Source organism: Talpa europaea, assembly GCF_964194135.1.
Source record: "Talpa europaea genome assembly, chromosome: 9".
NCBI classification, from domain to species: domain Eukaryota; kingdom Metazoa; phylum Chordata; class Mammalia; order Eulipotyphla; family Talpidae; genus Talpa; species Talpa europaea.
This window is the reverse complement of record NC_140076.1, coordinates 80,213,308-80,234,632: the sequence shown is the minus strand read 5'-3', so window position 1 is coordinate 80,234,632 and position 21,325 is coordinate 80,213,308.

Here is a 21,325-nt window from a genome sequence, read left to right as displayed (position 1 = left end):
TTGTCATCCTGATATCAACAAAATCATCTTTTATGTCATTGGGCCCTCATATTATTGATAGTTCCTGGACATGTTCAAATTATAAGTTCTGTGGTTGGCTAGCCTTGTTTAGACCTCAGAGAGAAATATATCCCCATTTTGAGAACTTTGTTTAATGCCTAATTTCTAACCTTTGTAGAACATCAATTCCTTTTTATGTGGACCTTTAGTTAACATCCATCAAACACAGGATTTCATTTTCCTTTATGTTTTTTCAGCTTTATTGTCCCTTGTGCCAGTAGCTCTCGTGGTTTTGTCTCTCACCATGTTGTAATAATAATAGTAATATATATTGTATGTTCAGTATGTGCCAAGTATGCACTGAGACTGTGCATGGATTACTTATAATCCTATGAACAATACTGTGAGGTCATTGTTATCCTTGTTTTTGATATTATGAAATCAATACCAATCGGATACCTAATGTTACCTTGTGAGTAAGTTATAGAACAGAGATTCAATCCCAGGTCATTCTGACTGTAATTCCCAGCATTATTTTCACTATACTATGTTGTTCATGGTATGAACTTTTGTTATTTTTAGTGTTTTAAATAGTGGGTTCTCTTCATGTGCCCTGAATATGGGTGAACTAAATATGGAAGTCATTGCTGGGGCAGCAGATAGACTTGACCATGAAGTGTGAGTGTTGGAGAAAGGCAGAGTCCAGGGAGGGCAAGGATGGGGCAATCTGGGATCTGACATTTTATTGGTCAGAAGACATCATCTTGCAGATTGAATCTAGTAGTCTGCTCCAGCACTGTTTTCTTGACCATGTTCTGATAATTGTTTTAAATCATGAACTTGGATGAAAATGTGAGAAGATAGCAGATTTTTTTTAATTAACTGATGCGCAAAGAAGATTTTAGCATGTCATACCCATAGTTCAAATCTCATAAATTGAATTTTACTAGAAGAAAAATAAAATCCTGACATTGGCTCTCCATTAAGCTTCATAATAGGGTAGAACCAAATGCCCCAAAATAGACAACTGGATCATGAAGATGTGGTATATATACACAATGGAATACTATTCAGGAATCAAAAAAGACAAACTCATGCCATGCATAGCAACATGGATGGGGCTGGAAGGGATTATGCTCAGTGAAAAAAGTCATAAGGAAAAAGAAAAATATTGGATGGTTTCACTTAAAGGAGGAATATAGGGGAAGCAAATAAGGCATCAGGGAAAATAATTAGAACAATAAAAAACACAGCAAAGCAAAACAAATATAAACTGACAACTACAAACCAGAGATTTCTGTAGGGGACCGGGAGGGAGAGGGACTAGAATGAAGGAGGGAAGAGTGCTGGGGACTGTGGTGATGGTGCACAGGTGAACTGGTGGTGGGAATTCTATGGAGACTACACCTGAGAAAAGAAAGCAAACATTGTTAAAAAATGAACACTATTTACAATAGCTAAGCTTTGGAAACAACCCAAATGCCCCAAAATAGATGACTGGATCAAGAAGATGTGGTCCATATACACCATGGAATATTACTTAGCAATCAAAAAAGATAAACTCATGCAATTTGCAGCAACACGGATGGAGCTGGAAGGGATCATGCTCAGTGAAATAAACCAGAAAGAAAAAGACAAATACCAGATGGTCTCACTCATAGCAGGAATCTAGAAAACCTAAATAAGGGACCAGAAAAAAGAATAGCTATAAGAAAGAAAAAATCAAAATCAGCAAACATCTATGAACCAGAGACACGCTATTGGGGGGTGGGTATCAAAATAAGGGGGTTGCAATTGTATGGGGAATATAAAAATAAAAAAAAATCAGTGGAAGGAAAGGAATAATAAAAATTAGAACAGAAATAAATGAAATAGAAAATAAAGAAATGATTTCCTTTTGAGTCAGAAAAAAATGAACAATGATGTAAAATATTAAAAAAAAAGAATAAGGTAGAAGATGAGTAAAAGGAGGATACTGTGACAATGCTGTGTGATGTATCATGTTGTTTCTGTAGCTTTTTATTCACTTCTCATGGTCTAGTCTCTGTATGGATATGGACAAATTGTTATGTGTTCTGAGTGAAGTAAATAGGATGATTGGTTAGATTGTGGTAAAGGTAACCAAGTGAGAAGCAGATGGATGGGAGATGAATCTGTCTTCAGTTTTATGAGTTGTTTAAAGAAGACTGATTATGCTTGGGTTGTATGAAAATTCAGGTAAATGATTTGAACTGGTGATGAAACATATTTTCCCTTTGTATAAGGAGAAACTTTTTAATAATCAGAATTGCCCAAATTTGAATTATGTTTGGAAATAGGGAATTCCTTATTGCTGCATAGATAATTTTGAACAGATTACTGATAATCAGTTAGTCTAGCCTTCTTATATTGTAGTTGATGATCAGGAGATCCAAATTTGTATGAATGACAAATTAATAAGTCAGGACGCAGGCTGATAACTCAGGACCTTTCACTCTTTGCATTGACCCAGGTTACATTAGTTACTGGAGATGAGTTTGAGATAGGGGTACTTTGGAGGGGAGTTATGTAGGGGATCAGTGGGTGTGTGTCTGATAAATCCCTTTTTCAAGCTGAGAGCTATAGTCCATGATTCAAGTAAATTTTTGTGACTGACATGATTGAGCTCAGCTCAGATGATTGTTTGATCAATGCAATTTAATAACTATGGTAGTAACTGGACAATTGATTATACTTTATAGTATGAATAGGAAGATTCATTCCCTGATTCCTGCCAACATAGCTAATCCCGCTTGTATATTAGCTTTTTACATTTAGAATATTAAAGAAAATTTCCCCCTTAGGCATTCAAATTACTGACCATGAAATAATGAACTCTAAGATATGGGACATCTTTTCTATCCTCAGAGAGAGAGTTTTTCCTTGTTTAGTTGTTACCAGGCAGTGAAATTATTTCAGAGGTATTTTAGGTATCCACAGTTACATACTGTGTTGTAGGGTGAAGAAAATATCAGGCTTTTCTGCCCTTCCGCCATCAGGATAGATGATGGGTCCTTGTCCTGAATGCATGCCTGATGGCGGGCACCTGGAATAGGGTGTGGGCATAGGTAGATGGGATTCAGCTGAGCTAAGACTGTGCTTTTAAGGGTGGCGTCACGGGGGACGCTAGGAGCAGCAGCAGAAGCCGAAAGAGAAGCCGAGAAGCAGCAGAACGAACGCCAGAGAGCCCAGATAGAGTGAAGACTTGCTGGGGGCTGGGAGGCCTGCTAGCCTCCCAGCTCCCCAGCCAGCACCCCTGCCTGCCATATGCCTGGTGAACCCCAATAAAAGACCTGCAAAAACCCACTAAGGACTCTGACTCCTCCTTTACCCGGTCTGCATGGGATCAGAAAACCTGCACTGTGCTCCAGTGCTGACTTTACATGTGTTTTGCAGGATTTATTAAGGGTGAAGAAAATTTCCCCCAAATGAGGACTTATTGACATGTTACAAATTATAGGATTTCAATTACAATCATTCAGTTAATTGTCCCTCTCTTTTTCTGTGCAAATGGCTGAAAAAGCAGAATGTTGCCATATGACCCTTGGGCTGTTGATGTGGGTCAGCCCAGGGGAACGACCCTTTGATGTGTGACTGAGACTGTAGTGGTGATAGGAAGTTGGAATTTTTGGTTAAATGATTTCTGAAGGAGCTGTAATTATCTTCTGGGAGTGCTGTTTTGGGTAGGAAATTTTCTAGGGTGAATATTCTGTGACTTACTTGCATCGTTGTAGCTAATGTTACTACTTAGCCATGCAGTGCCTGAGCAGCACCTGGTAAGAACACCTTTATTCAGTTTGTATTTGTTAGGACAGTGGTGATGGAAAGCAATGTTGATCCCATAGAAAAATTTCACTTTCCCTTCAGTTTCCTCAGTTTGAACTTTCTTTAGTCTCTTCTTCGTATGTGTGCACGGATGTGTGCATTTGTGCACATGGAATAGTTTGTGTTTTTTCAGGGATAAGCAACCCATTTCATGTCAGTCTGAATTGCCTCTTAGCCCACATATTCAGTCCCAGGTTCTCACTGGTAATTTGTTGAATATGGAGAGAGGAAATTGGAAATAACTGTCAAGGGCAAAAATTGAGAATGGAATTGAAAATCTTTGGCAGAGTTGTGACATGGTATATTATTGAAATAACATCAGCACATATTATTCTAGCTATTGCAGATGCGGAAGTGATTACAAGCATGTTTGTGGGTGCATGTACACACACACACACATGTGCACACACATACTCTCTCCATGGTGGTTTATTAAATCTCTCAAGTACAACTGTAGAGATATCCAAGACATCTAATGCTGAAAAGAGTTGCATTTGTGCAGTCACTGTGCCTTATGAAAGTTTTATCTAACAATTAAGTACAAGAGTAAGACAGAAAAAAATAATAAAAGGAATAATAGATTAGCAACTGATACCCCCATGTCATTAAAAAAAAAAGCCTTCATGATTTCACATTTGAATATTGTTAACAGAGAGATTATGAGACCTGAAGAGGTGCCATGTCAGCAGTGCCTAGTATCAGCTGTGAAGGATGGGCCAGTTACTGTTCCATGTTCCTTAGAAACTGAGTTTTGGTGACACAGGAATTTGGAAAAAGGAGACCAGGAGTAAACCATGACAGAAAAATTATAGCCATTCTGAGCAAAATTCGCCAATGTTGTATTTCCAGACAAGATCTAGAGTAGGCCAGTAATTACAAGAGAATATGGAAGATCCTGAACTTGGAATGAGCTATAATCATCATGCTGTACATTAGATTCTCAGAATATCTTTTTTTCTCATGAATTCACCTTTATTTTTATTTTATTTATTTATTTTTTTAATAGAGGCATGCTTTATTTATTTGTTTGCTGGTTTGTTTGTTTGTTTTGTTTATACATGCACTGGATACAGTCAGAAGTGCTGGAGGGAGGGTGAGAGAATTCACCAGAGCCAGAGCGGGGAGCAGAGCAGGCAGAAGGACCGAAGTACACTGCTGAGGGGAGCAGCGGGCGGCAGGAGAGGTCTGCGCGCCATGTGGGACCCTCCTCCGGTGGCCGGGGAGCAGCCGGGAATCAAACCGGCGCCGCAGAGACCGCGCGCAGTTTCGCAACCCAGCGCTCAACTGCTGCGCCACCGGGGAGGCCCTCACCTTTATTTTTAAATAATGTTTATTGAGATAACATTGATTTACACACTGTATATGTTTTAAGTGTATAATTTCACACTTCTACAAATGTGTGTTACCACCCCACCCCACCCCACCATTCCTTTCTTACCTGCTCCTTTATATAGGAATATTATAGACAGGTTAGAGTGTTAACTGTAGGGACAATTTCTGTAGGTGTCAGGGATGTTCAGATTAAGAGAGAGGTCATAGTATTCAGGGATCATTCATTCAACAAACATTTGTTGCCAGCCAACGAGACATTAGTCATTATGCTTGTCATGGGGCTATTCCTGTTGTCAAAGAGTTCATAATCTAATGAAGAGAGCAGATAATGAAACAATAGGATATGTGTTACAATAAAGGTATTTATAATATTATGGAAAGACATGAGGAAGCAACTCATTTGCTTCTATTTTTATTTTTTTAAATATATTTTTTTAAAGATATATTTATTTATACAAGCACTGGGTGCAGTCAGAAGTGCGGGAGGTACGGTATGTGTGTGTGAGAGAATTCACCAGAGCCAGAGCGGGGAACAGAACAGGCAGAGGGACAAAGTACACTGCTGAGGGGAGCAGCGGGCATGGCAGGAGAGGTCTGTGCACCATGTGGGACCCTCGCCGGCGGCTGGGGATCAAACAGGCGCTGCAGAGGCTGCGAGCAGCTTCTCAGCCCAGCGCTCAACTGCTGTGCCACCAGGGAAGGCCCTGCTTCTATTTTTTTTTTCCCTAACTTTTTTTGAGGAATAATTGACAGTATAATTGTGTATATTTAAAAGTGTGCAATGTGTTGTTTTCATGTACATAGACATTGTGGAATGATAGCGAAGAAAATTAACACAGGTATCATGTCATATAGTCATTTATTGAAATATTTTTCAATTTGTGGTGATAACCTAAAAGATCTACTCTGCAACTTTTTATTATATCATAATTTATTTTTAACTAAAGTCATGCTGTAGAGTCTCAGAATTTCTTTTTTCTCATGAATTCACCTTTATTTTTAAATTGTTAAGGTAACACTGATTATTATTTACACATTGTATATGTTTTATTTATTTGTTTATTTTTTAAAACACTTTTTTTTTTTAGAGATTTATTTATTTATTTATATATACAAGAACCAGGGTACAGGCCAGATGGACAGGAGGGTGAGAGGATTCACCAGAAACAGAGCAGGGAACAGAACAGGAAGACTGATGAAATACACTGCTGAAGGGAGCAGCGGCCCCAACAGGAGAGGGCTGTTGCACCATGTGGGACCCTCGCAGGCCGGCTGGGATCAAACTGGCACTGCAGAGGCTGCAGACAGCTTCACAGCGCTGTGCTTAACTGCCTGCACCACCAGGGGAGGCCCTGTATGTGTTTTAGATATATAGGTTCACACCTCTACAAATGTGTGTTTTCACACCACCCCCACTGTGAAAACACCCAAAATCCTCTACCATAGTCCAGAGAACCTTCTCCCTGCATTGTTCTCAACCCCTTCTCTCCCCTTCTGATAGCCTCAGTCTAATGTCAGATTTCAAGGGTTTGTTTGGTCTGTTCCTTTGCTTTGTGTTATTTTTATTTTTGATTTCATTTCACATATTAATGAAATATTTGATATTTGTCTTTCTCCTTCTGATTTATTTTATGTAGCACAATCTCCAATTCTGTCCATCTTATCATATGGCATGATTTTATCCTTTTTATGGCTGACTAGTATTCCCCTTATTTTTATGCACCATATCTTTTTTATCCAATCATCTGTTGTTGGGTACTTAGGTGTTTCCATAACTTGGTTATTTTCAATACTGCTCCAGTAAACATATGAGTATATATGTTCCTTTGAATTAGTGTTTTTATATTGTTCATTTAAATACCTTAGAGAGGGATTGCTAGATAATAAGGTACCTTTATTTTGATTGTTTTGAGAAACCTCTGTACTCTTTCCTATAAAGGTTTGACTAGTCTGCATTCCCACCAGCAGTATATGAGGGTCTCCTTTTTTCTTCACACTTTTGCCCACACTTCTTGGGTTTTTTTTTCTTTTAAAGATTTATCCACTTATGCATACAAGAGCTGGGGTACAGGCCAGAGATGGGGTGGGTGAGAGGATTCACGAGAGACAGTGGAGAAAACAGAACAGGCAGACTGACGGATGTACACTGCTGAGGGGAGCAGTGGGTGAGTCAGGAGAGGTCTGCCGCACCATGTGGGTTACTCCCTGGCCGGCCAGGGAGCGAACTCATGCTGCAGGGTCCGCAGATTGCTTTATAGTGTGGTGCTTAACCCCTTGTGCCACCAGGGAGGCCCTGCCCACACTTTCTTTGGTGTTTTTGATATGGGCCATTCTCACAGGTGTCAGATGGAATCTCATTATTTTGATTTACATTTCCCTGATGATAAGCGAGGATGAACTTTTTTTTCATGTGCCTGTTGGAATCTATGTGTTCTTTGGAGAAGTGTCTGTTTAGTTTTTCTGACTGTTTTTTCATTGGATTATTTGTTTTCTTTTTTGGGTTGCATGAGTCCTTTATAGCTTTTGGATATCAGCCCCTATGTCATTTAACAATGTCTTATAGATTTCCTTGTACAGGTCTTTGACTACCTTTATTAAGTTTATTGCTAGGTATTTAATTCTTTTTGGGGCAATTGTAACATTGCATATGATATAACAATATAAAATGTCAAGTGTAATGTATATTATAATGAAGAAGGAACTTATCTCACATATGAAGGTCATACTTGACAAACCCACAGCTAACATCACGTTCAGTGGTGGAAAACTAAAAGTTTTTTCTCTAAGATCAGTTACAAGACAAAGATGGCAACTCTTACCACTACTATTAAACATAGTTTTAGAAGTCCTAACTAGAGCAATTATATATTCTAAATATTTTTATTGAGGGTTTTTATCATAAGTGGATCTTAGAGCTTGTCAATATCTTTTCCTGCATCTGTTGATATGATCATATGATTTTTATCTTTCCTTATGTAGTGAATTTTATTATTTGATTTGGATTATTTGAGCCATGCCTGCATTCATGGAATAAATCCCACTTGGTGTGTGACTGATTCTTTTAAGGTATTGTTGAATTTGATTTGCTAAAGTTTTGTTGAGAATTTTTGCATCTATGTTCATTAGGGATATTCGTCAATAGTCTTATTTTTGGTGATTTCTTTGTATACTTTTGGTATCAGAGTAGTGATGGTCCTAGAGAATGTGTATTTGGAAACGTTCCATCTTTAGTATTTTGAAGGAATTGGAGGATAGGTTTTAATTTATCTTTGATGGCTTAGAGGAACTCACTTGGTCATCTGGCCCTGGGCTTTTGTTTTTAGAAAGACTTTTGATTATTGTTTCCATTTCCTTGCTTGTAGTTGTCCTTCTTCCTGTTCCTTCTGGGAGGTTGTATGATTTTAAGAATCGATCTGTTTCTTCTATTTCTTACCAGGAAGATGTTCATAGTAGTCTTTTATGAGCCTATGTATTTCAGTGATATGTGTTCTGACTTTTCTTTTGTTTCTGATTCTATTTGTTAGAGTTTCTTCCCTCTGGTTTTTTTTTTTTTTTTTTTTTTTTTTGATGACCCTAGAGGTTTTGTCTTTTTTATTTATGTTTTCATCAAAGAAGTTTTTGGCCATTGATCATTTGAGCTATTTTTCAGATTTCTATTCACTCATTTTATGTATAATTTTTATTATTTTCTTCTTTCTCCTGGATTTTGGTTTCATTTATTCTTCTTTTTAGAGATTCTTTTTTTTTAAAAAGATTTATTTATGGGGCAGACCGGGTGTGCTGGGGAGCACGTCGCCGGCACCGGCATTTTGCAGCAGGGACCATTCTTGCTGGAGACTGTGTGAACCCAGCAGAAGGCTCACCGAGGAGACAGAGGTTAAGCTGGGAGGCTTGCCCACAACGGGCACCTTCTAGCCTGCAGTTCTAGCCCAGAGGGGAGCAGCACCCACCGCTGGGGCAGACCGGGCGTGCAGGGGAGCTCGTTCCCGCATCGCCATTTTGCAGCAGGGACCTTTCTTGCTGGAGACTGTGTGAACCAGCAGAAGGCTCACCAAGGAGACAGAGGTAAGCTGGGAGGCTTGCCCATGCTGGGCGCCTTCTAGCCTGCAGTTCCAGCCCAGAGGGGAGCAGCACCCACCGCTGGGGCAGACCGGGCGTGCAGGGGAGCGCGTCGCCGGCACCGGCATTTTGCAGCAGGGACCCTTCTTGCTGGAGACTGTGTGAACCCAGCAGAAGGCTCACCGAGGAGACAGAGGTTAAGCTGGGAGGCTTCCCCACACCGGGCACCTTCTAGCCTGCAGTTCCAGCCCAGAGGGGAGCAGCACCCACCGCTGGGGCAGACCGGGCATGCAGGGAAGCGCGTCCCCGGCTCTGGCATTTTGCAGCAGGGACCCTTCTTGCTGGAGACTGTGTGAACCCAGCAGAAGGCTCACCGAGGAGACAGAGCAGGGACCTGTCTTTGCTGGAGACTTGTGAACCCAGCAGAAGTTCCCCAGAGGAGCCAGTGGTGAGCTGGGAAGGTCGCCCAAGATGCCGGCCAGTACCAGCAACACAGTGTCACAAGGAATATGGCAAATTAGAAAACAGGCAGTAGGGAGTAGAAAAACAACATGCAACCCAGCAACTCCTCAGCAAAATAGCACACCACAAAAAGAAAACCATCTACCAGATTGCAACGACAGTAACTTGGAAGAACTTCTGAGCCTTCCAGATAGAGAATTTAAAATTGCTGTGATTAAAAAACTGACAGAAGTCATAAAGGAAAACAATGATAAGGGGAAAATAATTAATGACCAGAAGAATGAAATTGAGTCCCTAAAGAGGGAAGTAAAAGAAATGCAGGAGATCAAAGAATTAATGGAGACGCTAAAGAACTCTGGGAAAAGCAGTGAAAGCAGAATAGATGAAATGGAAGAACGAATAAGTACTCTTGAAGACACAGAAATAAAAAGAACTAAAACAGAAAAGGAAGGAGAAGTACGAAGGAAAAAGACCGAAGAAAGACTTCGGGAACTATCTGACTCCATGAGGAAAGGAAATATAAGAGTTATAGGAATCCCAGAAGGAGAGGAGAGAGATGTAGGAACAGAGAAAATATTCATGGATATAATTGAAGAGAACTTCCCAAACACTAAGAAGGATCTGAAAATTGATATACAAGAAGCAAGAAGAACACCAAACTTCCATGACGAAAGGAAAAATACAGCAAGACACATAATAGTAAAGCTCCCAAGAATCCAAGACAAAGAAAAAATAATGAAACTAACAAGAGGGAAGAAACAGATAACATTCAAAGGGAAACCAATCAGACTGACATCAGACTTCTCTGAAGAAACACTACGGGCAAGGAGAGAGTGGAGGGACATAGTCAACAGACTCCAAGAAAACAGATGCCAACCAAGAATACTCTATCCCGCAAAGCTCTCCTTCCTCTTTGAAGAAAGAATATGGACCTTCCCAGACAAACAGAAACTCCGGAATTTCATTGCGACTAAACCCCCACTCCAAAAAATACTACAAGGAGTCCTAAAGCCAGAACCTCAGAGGGACGAATAACAACAAAAGAAGGCCAAAGAAAGTTATTAAAAGAATAAATAAATAAAATCAAAGGAAAGACAAACACAATGGCAAATACAGATGCTAACATATCAATACTAACTCTAAATGTAAATGGACTAAACTCTCCAATAAAAAGACACAGAGTTGCAGGCTGGATTAAGAAACAAAACCCAACCTTTTGCTGTCTCCAGGAAACACATTTAGCTGCAAAAGATAAAAATAGACTCAAAGTTAAAGGATGGAAAACAATTCTACAAGCAAATGGACCAAAAAAGAAGGCAGGAACAGCTATACTCATATCAGATAAAACAGATTTCAAACTTAAAAAGATAAAAAGAGACCCCAGTGGTCATTACATTATGATCAAGGGGATAATACTTCAAGAAGAAATAACACTCATTAACATATATTCACCAAATGAAGGAGCACCAAAATATCAGACAACTATTGGCATCTCTGAAAACAGACATCAGAGAAAACACATACGTAGTGGGAGACTTCAACACACCACTATCAACAATGGATAGATCAACAAGACAAAAAATTAGTAAAGACACTAAAGCTCTAAATAAGGATCTAGAGTGCTTGGGCTTAACAGACATATATAGAACACTAAACCCAAAAAAATCTGAGTATACATTTTTCTTAAGCGCACACGGATCATTCTCTAGGATTGATCATATACTGGGGCACAAGACAAACATCAACAGATACACCAAGATTGAAATCATACCAACCATCTTTTCTGACCATGAAGGCATCAAACTAGAATAAACCATAAAAAGAAGGCAAGGTACTCTCCTACCTCGTGGAGATTGAAACCCACACTACTGGAAGTCCACTGGACTAACGAGGAGATAAAAGAAGAAATTTAAAAATTCTTTGAATTGAATGACAAGGAGGACACCAATTTCCTAAATGTATGGGATGCAGCAAAAGCAGTAAAAAGAGGAAAATATATAGCAATAGATGCTCACATCAAGAAACAAGAAAGAACTCAAAGAAACAACCTAATCTCGAAGCTCAAAGATCTAGAAAAAGAACAACAAAAAAGCCCCAAAACCAGTAGAAGAAAAGAAATAATAAAAACCAAAGCAGAAATAAATGAAATCGAAACTAAAAAAACAATCCAAAAGATCAATGAAACCAAGAGCTGGTTCTTCGAAAAAATAAATAAAATAGATAAACCCCTTGCCAGGCTCACAAGGGCAAAAAGGGAGAAAGCACAAATAAATAGGATAATAAATGAAAGAGGAGAAATCACAACGGACACAGCAGAAATCAAAAGAATTATTAATAACTACTATGAACAGTTATATGGAAACAAGTTTAACAATCTAGAGGAGATGGACAAATTCCTACAACTCTACAATCACCCAAAGCTAGATAAAGAAGAAATAGAACACCTAAACAGACCAATTACAATTAGTGAAATTGAAATGGTAATCAAAAACCTCCCCAAAAACAAAAGCCCAGGACCTGATGGATTTACAAATGAATTCTACCAAACATTCAGAGAGGAATTGGTACCTATCCTTCACAAACTCTTCCAAAAAATTGAGAAGGAAGGTATAATACCTAACACGTTCTATGAAGCCAACATTACACTAATACCAAAACCGAACAAGGACAACACAAAAAAAGAAAACTATAGGCCAATCTCCCTAATGAACACTGATGCAAAAATCCTCAATAAAATTTTAGCTATCAGAATCCAACAGTGTATCCATAAGGTAATTCACCACGACCAAGTAGGATTCATTCCAGGGACACAAGAATGGTTTAACATCCGAAAATCAATCAACATTATCCAACACATCAACAAAAAGAAATATAAAAACCATATGATAATATCAATAGATGCTGAGAAAGCTTTCGACAAAGTGCAACACCCATTCATGATAAAAGCCCTTGAAATTCTTGGGATACAAGGAACGTACCTCAACATCATAAAGGCCATATATGACAAGCCAACAGCCAGTATCATTCTCAATGGTGAAAAGCTGAAAGCAATTCCATTAAGATCTGGAACAAGACAAGGATGTCCACTTTCACCACTGCTTTTCAATATAATACTGGAAGTCCTAGCCAGAGCAATAAGACAAGAGAAAGACATACAAGGAATCCAAATAGGAAAAGAAGAAGTCAAACTATCACTCTTTGCAGATGATATGATAATATACATAGAGAACCCCAAAAACTCCACAGAAAAACTAATTCAACTCATCAATCAGTTCAGTAAAGTGGCAGGATACAAAATAAACACGCAAAAGTCAGTAGCCTTCCTATATACAAACAATAAATCTGAAGAAGAAGAAATAAAAAAAAAACCATCCCTTTTATTATTGAAACAAAAAAAATCAAATATTTGGGAATAAATCTAACAAAAGAGGTAAAGGACCTATACAAAGAAAACTATAAAACACTGTTAAAAGAAATAGAAGAAGACACAAAGAAATGGAAAGACATCCCCTGCTCATGGATTGGGAGAATAAACATTATTAAAATGGCCATCCTACCAAAAGCAATATACAGATTCAATGCTATTCCAATCAAAATTTCAATGTCATTCTTCAAAGAAATAGAACAATTATTGATGAAATTCATATGGAATCACAAAAAACCCTGAATAGCCAAAGCTCTCCTGAAAAAAAAAAGAAGGGAATGGAGGCATCACACTCCCAGACTTCAAACTATACTACAAAGCCATAATCATCAAAACTGCATGGTATTGGAACAAGAACAGACATACAGACCAATGGAATCGAATAGAAAATCCAGAAATAAACCCACAGATTTATGGTCAACTAATCTTTGACAAAGGAGCAAAGACTATGCATTGGAGCAAAGAAAGTTTGTTCAATAAATGGTGCTGGGAAAACTGGGTCGCTACATGCAAAAGAATGAAGCTTGACCACTACCTCACACCATATACAAAAATCAACTCAAAATGGATTAAAGAACTAGACATAAGACCTGAAACCATAAAATACATAGAAGGAAATATAGGCAAAACACTACGTGATTTGCATATCAAAGACATCTTTACAGACACATCACCCAAAGCAGTGATAGTGAAGACAAAGATAAACAGCTGGGACTACATCAAATTAAAGAGCTTCTGCACAGCAAAAGAGACAATAACAAAAACAAAGAGAAACCCCACCAACTGGGAGAAAATTTTTGCACACAACACTAATGATAAAGGACTGATCACAAAAATCTGCAAAGAGCTGATGAGACTCAACAACAACAAAGAAAATAATCCAGTCAAAAAATGGACAGAGGAACTAAAAAGGAACTTCTCTGAAGAGGAAATACGAATGGCCAACAGGCATATGAAAAAATGTTCAACATCATTTGTAATCAGGGAAATGCAAATCAAAACTACCATGAGATACCATCTTACACCAGTGAGAATGGCACATATTAAAAAAAATAGCAACAACAAATGCTGGCGAGGTTGTGGAGAAAAAGGAACTCTTCTGCACTGTTGGTGGGAGTGCAAACTGGTCCAACCACTATGGAGAGCTGTGTGGAGATTTCTGGACCTACTAAACATAGAGCTTCCACAGGATCCAGCAATTCCACTCCTAGGTATTTACCCAAAGAACACAGAAACATCAATTCCAAAGAACACCTGCACCCCTATGTTTATAGCAGCACTGTTTACAATAGCTAAGCTTTGGAAACAGCCCAAATGCCCAAAAATAAATGACTGGATCAAGAAGATGTGGTACATATATACCATGGAATATTACTCAGCATTCAAAAAAGATAAACACATGCAATTTGCAGCAACATGGATGACGCTGGAAGGGATCATGCTCAGTGAAATAAGCCAAAAAGAAAAAGAAAAATACCGGATGGTCTCACTCATAGCAGGGATCTAGAATACTTAAATAAGGGACCAGGAAAATGAATAACTATAAGAAAGTGAAAATCAAAATCAACAAAAACTATGAACCAGAGACACTTTTTGGGGGGTGGGGGGCGGGAGGGGAGGGATTGGGGTCAGAATGGGGGGATTGCAATTGTATGGGGAATATAAAAATAAAATTTATTAATTAAAAAAAATAAAAATAAAAAATAAAAAGATTTATTTATTTATGCATACAAGAACTGGGGTATAGGCCAGAGGTGGTGGGTGAGAGGATTCACCAGAGACAGAGTGGGGAACAGAACAGGCAGATTGACAGAAATACTGCTGAGGTGAGCAGTGGGCAAGTCAGCGGAGGTCTGCTGCGCCATATGGGTATCTCCCTGGCTGGGGATTGAACTCGTGCTGCAGTGGCTGCGGATTGCTTCATAGGTTGCGTGTTAACCCCTTGCGCCATGAGGGAGGCCCCTTAGAGTTTCTTAAGGTGTAAAGTTAAATTGTTTATTTGTAATCTCTTATTTCTTGATATAAGCCTGTAGTGCTATAAAGTTCTCTATTGGTATTGTTTTTGGGCATTTCATAGGTTTTTTTTTTAATTTTTAATTTATTTATTTTTAATTAATTAATTTATTTATACAAGCACTGGGTACAGTCAGAAGCGCAGGAGGGTGAGAGAATTCACCAGACACAGAGCGGGGAACAGAACAGGCAGACTGACGAAATACACTGCTGAGGGGAGCAGCGGGCACGGCAGGAGAGGTCTGTTGCACCATGTGGGACCCTTGCTGGCGGCCGGGGATCGAACTGGCGCTGCAGAGGCTGTGGGCAGCTTCACAGACCAGCGCTCAACCGCTGCGCCACCAGGGGAGGCCCTCCATAGGTTTTAATATTGATAGTGTGCACCTTCCTTTTCATTTGTCTCCAAATGAATTTGTCTCCATTTGTCTCTTCTTTGATTTCCTCATTAATCCTTGGTAGTCATTCACTAACATCTTTTTCAGTCTCCACATATTTGAGATTGCCACTTTCTTTTTTATGGTTGATTTCTGCTTGGAGTCCCTTGTGATCAGAAATGTTACTTGATATGACTGCAATCTTCTTGAATTTTTGACACTTTTTTATGGTGACCTAGTATGCAGTCTACCCTCAAGAATATTCCACATGCTCTTGAGAACAATGTGTACTCAGCTTTTTTGGGTATAGTGCGATTAAGCCCATGTGGTCTAATTTCTCATTTTAGGTTGTGGTTTTGTTTTCTCTCTTGTTCATCTATCCATTGATGTAAGAGGGATGTTATGTCTCTGCTCGTACCTGTTTTTAGGCTTATTCATAGTTGATGTACATGTTTTGGTGCTCCTCCTTGTTGGTAGTGATGAATGTTATATTTTTCTGATGTATTGATCCCTTGATTGTTAGTTGATGTCCATCTCTGTCTCTTACTATTTTTAGCTGGAAGTCTATTTTATCTGACATAAATATGGCCTGCCTTGCCTTTTTTTAGGTACCATTTGTGTGTAAGGTTGTTTTCCAACCTTTTAATTTGAGCCTATAGTTTTCTTTGCAAATAAGATGGGTCTTCTGGCAACAGCAGAAAATTTTGGTTTCTAGCCAACCTTTTCCTTTTGATTAGTGAGTTCAGGCTATTGACATCTAGGGGATTTTCTTTTATAATAAATATTGAATTTATTGCCATATTGCTATTTATTTTCTGAGTGTTTTTGTATTTTGTCTCTGTTCTTTCATTCTTATTCTCTTATATTTTGAAAGCTACCTTAGTATAGTGTTTGGGTTCTGTTTTTTTCTTTTTCTTTGTTTCTTTTAGGCATTTTTGTTTTGCATTAACCATGTGATGTAAATACCATGTTCTATACTTACACCCTATCTTAAATTGAAAGCAAGTTAATTTTGATCATCTTATACCAGGATCTGCTTTTACTCTCCTCCTCCCATATTGTCTGGTTTTGGAGTTTTGTTCCTTTTAAGTGATTTTTTTTTCATTGTATAGAAGTCCTTATATCTCTTGCAAGGCCATTCAGAGGAGATGAATTCCTTCAATTGTTGTTTGTCTACTGTAGAGTTCTTTATCACTCCTTCAATTCTGAGTGTTAGCTAGTTGGGTAGAAGATTCTTGGTTGATGATTTTTTCCTCTGTTTTATTGAAAATGTCAAGCCATTCCCTTTTGTACTATAAGGGTTCTATGGGGAAATCTGGCAGCAGTCATACAGGGTTTCCCTTGTATGTCATGCTTTGCTTTCCTGCTGTTGTTTTAAAGGACCCTCTAGCTTTAATTTTTGCCGTTTTAATTGTAATGTGTCTTGGTGTGCATCTATTTTGGTTTATTTTGTAATTCTTTGAGCTTTCTGGATCTGAGTGTATGTTTCCCTCCCCAGTTTGGTGACGTTCTCAGCTATTATTTTTTCAAATAGGATTATTCCCCTTTCTTTCCTCCTCTTCTGGAACCCCTATGATGGGAATGTTGTTTCTTTTGATGGTGTCCGGTAGGTCAGTTATATTGTCTTCATTTTCATAAATCTTTTCTCTTTTTTGCTGTCCTTTTGGGATGATTTCCATTACCTTATCTTCCACCATGTTCATTCATTTCATTGAGTCTGCTGGTGAGCCCCTGTCTTATATTTTAAATTGCAACTATTCATTCTATTTCCATGATTTCGGTTTGGAGCTTTTCATATTTTCTCTGTCCTTGTTGTATTTCTCATTTTGTTCATTGTTCTTTTAATTTTACTTAAGCATCATTAATCATCTTAGGCATCATTAGATAGTTGCTCTGATATCTTCCTCTGGTTTGGTTTGGTTTGGTTAATTCTGTTGCATTTGGATTTCCCCAGGGTTCTGTCTTGATTGTGGTTAATTCCTCTTTCTCTGCCTCCTTCTGTTTGAGACTCTGTGGTTATATATATGGATTAAGCTAGATTGCATTGCTTCCTGTTCTTTCTGTGACAATCTTGCGTCAAAATGCATTTTTCAGGGTATTGGCCTAGGATGTTGGTGTTGGATGTGGTGCTCTCTGTTACATTAGTTGAAACTTTACTACTAATCAGGATGGTGGAGAACCACTCCCCAAGAATAAAGTCTGAAGGTAAAGGGCTAGGTATGAAGGTAGGAGAGGAAGTTGCTACAGTATATTCCTTGGTGCCACAGCTGCTGGAGCAAAGAAAGTGATCTTCAGTCACCACCTGGTCGAGGTGGATCACTCATGGTGTTCTCCCAGTATCCCCAAACTGCAATTAATCCTTCAGCTGCATCCTAGATCTGATCATAGCAGGTTTTGCTGATAGTACCTTATCCTTGAAACTCTGGAATGGATAGAGAGGCCAGGCATCCGTGGGCTTGGGCCACAGTCAGTTTCTATGATAAATAGATTGCATAGTAATTACACTGTAATGACTGACAAGATCAGATGGGGTAGGGAATGGTACTTTGGACCATTAGTGTAGCCATCAGGAACTCCAGGTGCTATCAACTTAATATCTACCCAGCAATCCATGAACACTCTGGGAAGCATGAGCTCTTCATGCAGTAGTATGCAGGGAGCCAGTGGAACCCCACAAGTCCACATGGGGTAGGGTGAGTGCCTCTCAGTACTGCCAAGCTAGACACTAGCAGTTCCTATGTGTCACTGTTTCTTGTGCAGGTGATGCTGTAGTAAGCTGGTAGCACCTGGAGTCTATGTGGGGGAAGGGCAGTTGCCTTTTGAGATGCCCAGCTAGCTTCCAGCAGCCCCACATATGTCAGATCTACCCAGCCCAGAAGACAGTTTTTCTTAATGTAGGCAGAGCTTTCTGGGTTGTAGTGGACTAGGAGCCAGGGAAGAAAGGCAGGTTTGTAGCTGATAGAGGTTGAGGCTTGATGGACTGGAAACAAACTTCCCTGCTTCCCCTAGGGATGGGATAGCTTTAGCCCTCCATGTCAGGCACTGAAAATTCACAGGGATTCAAAATCTAACCACTGTCTCTAACTTGAGGAAGATGTGATGTGGTTCTCCCACTTCTTTGTAAAAATTCGAGAGATTTGTGTGCCCCAAATCTGAATATTCCTTTGCCTGTTTCTAATTCAACATGGGTAGCAGTGATGTACTCTACCACTCCTTTGTTTGTGGCCCCTTCTCTCCAGACTTTTCCAACACCATAGGCTTCATGGCTACCTGTGTTAATGCAAGTGAAATGGTAATCAGGCACCCTCTGCTGATACAAGATGTATGAGATATAAAACTATTTTCTGGATGTACTTAGGGAGAAATGGCTTACTCTGCCATGTTTTCTGGGATTGTCTCCAGAATGTCTTCTTATAACTGAAAAGTTTGGTCTACTGCTCCTCATTTTCTCCACTCCCCAGTTCCTGACAACTGCTCTTTTGTTCTCTGTTGCTATGAACCTGCACCAAAGAAAAACTCTACCACATATATTCTTCTAGCACCATGATCATTGTGTGGTTGCCATCCAGATGTTGCCAGGTATGGACACTTGACCATGCAGGTAGTGCTGGTGGAAGGATTGCAGCTAGAGCTGGAGCAACTGCAGTTGCCTGAAATGCCCATGGAGATGCATTACCACATCCACCATGGAAAAGTTCTAGCACACAAGAAAAAGCAGAGCCCCAAAGAATCTAAGGACTCTGTCAGCCTGAGCCTTAAAGATATTGTTGGATACACTGAGACACTGTATGAAAGCAGCAATATTTTCACTGCTGCCGACTTGATCCCTGAGAGAACCCCTAAGGGGACTCAGCACACCCTGCACCACCATCCTTGACTGGCTCCCAGAACCAAGGCCTCCTGGATCCTCTGTGCCACCAAAAGGGGGTCCTGGTATGGGCGTGGCCTGCTGCTGTGGGGCAGTGGTTGGGATAACCTTGGTGGAGGGTGGAGGGACCGTCTGTATTGCTGCAAGAAAGTTAGTCATACCCTGGAGAAAGGTGGGGACACCAGGCATCACCATGGTGATGGGCAGAGTAATGCCAGGTCCTCCAACCCCTGGCTTTACAGGCCCAGCAGGTTCCCCAGGAGCTGAGAGAATCAGTGCCAGAGGGTTGAGGGAGTGGAGTTGGGGCAGGCCCTCAGGGAAAGGACCCCTGTGGTAGCTGTGTTGGTGGTGCCTGCAATGGCTAAAGCGGTGGCAAAAACTGGAGGTGGACCCATTCCTGGGGTCTTCTGAGTCCAAGGATAGGTGGCATACAACCACACACCACTGGGACCACAGAGGCATTGTACCCAGCCTGTTGCCCTGTGGAATTCCCATCCCCCAGGATGGGAAGGCTGAGCCTTTGGAAGGTGGGCCAGGTAATCATTACCCACATTGGAACTGTCAGGAAGCCTGGCAACTGGTGTCCTGTGCCCAGAGAGGCAACAGCTGCCACTATGGCCTGATGAGTGATCTGGTGGGTGACAGTGTGCATGAACTTGAAGCAGAGAGGGCAATTGGATGAAGGTGGAGCCTTAGAAGTACATGTGTGTCATGATCATGGGTTCCATGCTCTCATAGGAAATCTGGATAACCCTTAGTTTGCTGGCAGTTTGGGGAGTGGAGGTGGCCCTGAGAGAAGTTACCTCAGTTGAGAATTTGACAGTGATAGAAGAGGGAGCCAGGGAGAGACCTGGTGAGGACCAGGGGAGGAGCCTCCACTTTGGGATTTGGGAGGGGAGATTGATTCGCACTCCTCATCATGGTCCAATTGATGTGCTATTTGCTGGAGCACCGTGGGGATGGTGTGGTGAGACATGGGCAGGACTACATGCAGGTGTCCTGGGGTGCATAGGCCAGATTACTGTGCAGGTCAGGTAGCACCACAGTTGTGTTACCCAGCAGCACCAGGCTCTCCCCTACCAAGTCGAACAAATGCTCATCCTCTTCGTGCCTCCTCAGTTGTTGTAGTCTTGTGGCTTTGGTGCTCAGAACCTCACAGTAGTGGTGTAGGAAGGGGCTGGAGGTGGCTTTCAAGCCATTAAAACTCCTGGAACATCTCCATATATTTGGGTGTGTTTGTCTCTGGGGCAGATGTCATGCTCTGGGGCTGGACTAGAAGGGGTGAACTCTGGGTTCTGAGGTGGGGTGCTACTCCACTTCTGCCTCTGGCAGCTCCCAAGGAGGCACTTACCTTCAACTGGTTCTGATGTATTAGAGCTCAAGGCTACTGGCTTTAGGGTCATGGTTGATGTCTGTGGGGGCCACTGTGCTGTGCTTGGGCCCCACTGTAGGGGCAGGAACAGGGCACTGAGCAGGTTTTCTGATCCAGCAGACCAGGTAAAGGAGGAGTCCTGGAGCCCTCAGTGGCTTTTTCAGGTCTTTTATTTAGATTTACCAGGCATATGGCAGGCAAGGGTGCAAATCCTCACTCTCTCTGGGCTCTCTGGCATTCTCTCTGCTTCTCTTCTCTCAGCTTCCGTTCGTTCTTGGCTTCTGCTGGTGTCCCCGTGACGCCGCCCTTAAAAGCCCAGTCTCTCAGCCCAGGTGTACCCACTTCAGGTGCCCACCATCAGGCATGCATTCAGGACCACAGGGTTCCCTCATCTATCCTAATGGCAGGAGGGCAGAAAAGCCTGATACCTTTTACCTTACCCTACACCCCCTTAACACTCTATCCTGATAGTAAGATCTGTATATCCCTAATCATGTACTGACTCACCACCAGCCACTCAGGGTTCATTCTGAATCTGTTCCATGTTGATGTGAACATCCACACTACAACTTTTGCTG